A 4685-nucleotide genomic window follows, 5' to 3' on the forward strand; every position below is an offset into this window, starting at 1 on the left:
GAATTTGGGAACCTACTCATGAAAAACCAAAATAATTAAATAATGAAAAATCCATGTGCATTGATAAGTTATGTTTATTTCTCTACATAAAAAAAAATTCAAAAATATTCAATAATTAAGTAAATAAATAAGGGGACAAAAATACTCCAATGTTAAGCTTTAATAGAAAGATCAATGCACATGTGATAAAGAAATATAAAAAATTTGGTACATGAATATGTAATACAAAAGTGGGAATTATGGGTAGCTAGGTGTGATTTTTAGAATTACATAGAGTATGTGTGTGTATTAGGTAAGAGCTTAGGTTAGTTAAATATTCATATTATAGCTCACTTGGCCATACATATATCCTTACCTTTACCTCAACCCCATTACAATCCTGAAAAGACCTCATAATGTTTGCATTCGTATGCTAAATATTTGTTGATTGGTTAGATGAAGAACAAGGTTGAGAAAGCATGACTAGGGAAGAGTAGAGTGATTAACCCTAGATACTTGAGAGTTAGAGTGATATACGCTGCCAGTAAGGGTCTAGTGCTTGATTCTATGTTCCCTGCTTTCATGAGCTATCTTCTTACAAGTTTACTTGCTTTTTATTGTACGATTTGAATTAGTGGAATTTGGTTTGTATTTGTCTTGGAGAACTTGTTTGTTTTTAACCAAGTAGATAGAAACATCTTAGCATGTAGTTGTATTCACATTCATAGGTTGCATTGCATGAGTCTTACTTTTCCCTACTTATTTGTTTTATCTCCTTAAGCTAAGCATGAGGACATGCTAATGTTTAAGTATGGGGAGGTTGATAAACCACTATTATGGTTTATATTGTGTTTCATAGAGTAGTTTTTATCAAATTCTTACCCACTTATTCATATGATTAGCATGATATTACAATTCCTTCCCAAAGTTGTTCTATGGTTGAAAACTTGCTTCCTAGAGATCCTTTTATTGTATATTTTAATTCTCCTTATACCATTCGATGCCGTGATCCGTGTGTTAAGTGTTTTCAGGCTTCATAGGGCAGAAATGACTTAGAGAATGGAGAGGAAGCTTGCAAAAAAGGAAGGAACACAAGAAACTAAGGAGATGACCAGCAAATACCGACGCGGACGCATGGCTCACACGATCGCGCGAAATGGAGAAAACCACAGTGACGTGTTCTCGTGCCTAACACGAACGCGTGGATTGGAGTTTGCATGAATTACGCGAACGCGTGGATAACGCGTACGCGTGGCAAGTAAAAAATGCTGAATGACGCGCACGCATGGATGACGTGTACGCGTGACATGCGCAATCTGCAGAATTAATAGAACATGATGGGAGCGATTTCGGGCCGCGTTTTGACCCAGTTTTTGGCCCAGAAACACAGAATAAAGCCAGGGAACATGCAGAGACTCAATGGATATAAAGCATAGGCTCATAATTCATAATTTTAGGTTTAGATATAGTTTTTAGAGAGAGAAGCTCTCCCCTCTCTCTTAGGTTTTAGGATTTAGGATTTCTTTTAGGATTAGAATTTCTACTTCTCAATTTCCAGGTTTAATATTCCTTTACTTTTCTTTATGTGTTCTTCTACTTTTATTTATTCTATTAATTTAGTTGATTAATTGATGTTGCCAATTTGGTTTATGGATTCTTATGTTCAATCTAACTTTCCATTTAATATAATTCGAGGTATTTCAGATATATGATTTTAATTTAGCTTTTTACACTCTTAGCTTTGGTTGAGTAATTAGAGACTCTTGAGTTATCAAACTCAGCTGATGATTGAAAATTGGAATTCTTTGCTGATTGATTTGAATTTCCCTAACTCTTGTCTTTTCTTAGGAATTGACTAGGACTTAAGGAATCAAATTGATTTATCCACTTAACATACCTTCATAGTTAGAGGTTGACCAAGTGGGAGCAAAGCCAATTCTCATCACAATTGATAAGGATAACTAGGATAAGACTTCTAATTCTCATACCTTGCCAAGAGCTTTATTAGTTATTCATTTAATTTATTGCAATTTACTTTTCTTGTTCAACCTATTTAAAAACCCCAAAAAGATACTTTTTCCATAATCAATAATAAAACACACCTCCCTGCAATTCCTTGAGAAGACGACCCGAGGTTTGAATACTTCGGTTTATAAATTTATTGGGTTTTGTTACTTGTGACAACCAAACTTTTGTACGAAAGGATTCTCTGTTGGTTTAGAAACTATACCTATAACGCGAACTTATTAGTGAATTCTTTACCGATAGAAAATCCGATCGTCAATGGCTGATTGTGATGATTGATGATGAATTAGATGATGAATATTCCTGATTATGTTGTTTGGAATTTTGGTTGTTTGAACAAAAACTTTGGAATCTCACCAAATGTGTGGATGATGAAATATTTTTCTTGGGACTTTGATGACTTAATAAACAAGTAAGAATGACCAAGTGGAGATAGAATTATAATTTTAGAAGAGTTATAGGCGTAGATATAAGATTTGGTATATAAGGTTGTAAAAATTGCTCATGCAGAATTTCTGCATAATCAACAGTGAATTAAAATCATTTCTGGGAGCAGTTTAGACCACTATTTTAGATAAAGTTATTTTTATATGAAACTTTAATATGTCTTGAATGTCCTATAAAAATTTCAGAATTTGCTGATAAGTAGATTGGGAAAAATAAATTTTTTAAAATTGATGATTTCTGTAGAAAATTCTATCCTTTTGCTGTAGAAGCACCAACTTCCAACCTAATTAACTTCAAATGATGATAAGAGATTAAGTTGAAACTAGTAGAAATTTAAAGTTTTTTATATGTCTATAATACTCAGTTTAAATTTCAGGCTTATGTCATGTTTATAAAAATAGTTATACATGTGAGAAGGTGACTAGCTCACTGCCCTTTTCAACTAGCTTCCTCTAAAACACGGCCATATTTCAAGCTGTATAACTTTTTGGTGTGATATGATATTGAACTAAAATTTGCTTTGTTTGAAAGCTAGGTGAATCTTATTTAACGTCACTAAATTTTAAAGACATTTGGATAGAATTAGATTTTTCATGAATTTACTAAAACTACAGCTTTGCTATTTTTTTTTGCTCTCAAAGTGATGGCAGAACTTCAAAATTTTTTATAAAATTCAATTTTAATCGAATTGCCTCAAAATTAGTTTTATATTAAAGCTTTAAGCCTACAGAATTATCTTGTATAATTAAAGATTCCGTGCTTGAGCTTTTTACAATATATATGAATATTTTATAAGGTACAAAGAGCTGGGGGGCGAAAGTCCCCAAGAGAGTAATGCAGAGAATAAGAAAAGCCCCAAGATTTTAACCAGAGATTGCTAAAGTGGGGACACCTGCCTGATTGACAGCCTGTTTCTCATTGTGATGCACACTAGAGATGCTAGCAAAATTATTATGATTATGATTCGGCCTAACTGACACGAATAAACCCGTGATGCCAAGGTATCCTGACTGACATGGGTTCACCCATGATGATACCAATGTGCCTAACTAAAACATTAGAGAAATTATGTCCGGGCGTAGCCCTGGGTAACGTCGGATTGTGGGTAGACAACCAACGCATGAGCTCATGGCTTGCACTAGGGACAGGCATGCATCATAAATTGCTTGTGCATTTGATTGTGATTGTTTACGATTCATTCTTTCTACTATGTGCTATCTGCTTCTCGCTAAATTTCTATTCTCTGATTCTTGTCTGTATTTTTTAAATTTTATGATTTAAATTTCTTCAAAGCTTAGAATAAGATAGTAAAGTTAGGAATAATAGTTGTAGAAAATAGTGTAGGAATGACATGAATCCCAAAGAAAGATGCCAAAGAAGAGTTATGTCAAACCCCACAAGTATGGAAAGGAGAAAAGAAGTTTAGTATAGTACTTAGGACAAAGTAAACTGAAAATAAATATTACGATAGAACCAAAATTCAAGGTTTCATGAGAGAGATGTGTTTTTGTGATGTCGCCTTACTGGGAACCATATAGGTTCTGACTCCTTCTTTTTCCTTTTCCCCACAGCTGGAAGATCCAAACTTGGTCGCCGCTATTAGAATTCTATTCATAGAGGTACTAGAGAAGCATGTGTTTCAGGACCATACAGAAGATGTTGTGAGAGGTGCTCGAAACTAGTGCTGAGATGATGTCAGCAGACTTATGCCTCGACAGTGGACAATTATAGGATAGATGGATTTCATTCCTTAGACTATGCTTTTTCCTTACTTTTGTAGCATTTTGAGGGATAGGACTTGATATTTTCTTTTGTTAGTGCAGGTACCAACTTAGGAATTTTCTACATAAACTAGGTATTTGGGAAGTTGTCAATTGTGTGTGTGTGTGTGTGTATATATATATATTTTGATTTTGTTGTTAGTTGGTATTTATTTTATATTGTATATCTCTGATGATAGTTTGGTTATTGCTACCTGGTTTATTAGGAAAAAAGATATGATACAAATAAGATAACATACGCAATTCCGTTAGTACGAAAGTCTCATATGTAGTAAATATTATTGAGTCTACAATTTATAGGGTTACTGAGAAGTGACACCTGATGACTGACAGTGACCCCGACTTGCCAAAAATGGGCTCGTTACATTTATCAACATCTTGCAGGAATAGTGCCCTGTACACCTCGCAGGGAGAGTGTCCTGTAGACCTCGCAATCAGAAAGAGGACATGGGG

The 4685-nt window shown here is 34.2% G+C and overlaps 1 pseudogene; it reads right to left on the reverse strand.

Annotated features, from left to right (window-relative positions):
• Positions 1 to 4422: 4422 nt before the first annotated feature.
• Positions 4423 to 4685, reverse strand: part of LOC127745447 (ATPase 5, plasma membrane-type-like) — a 1757-nt pseudogene continuing 1494 nt past the window's right edge.

Source organism: Arachis duranensis, chromosome 3, assembly GCF_000817695.3.
Source record: "Arachis duranensis cultivar V14167 chromosome 3, aradu.V14167.gnm2.J7QH, whole genome shotgun sequence".
NCBI lineage: Eukaryota > Viridiplantae > Streptophyta > Magnoliopsida > Fabales > Fabaceae > Arachis > Arachis duranensis.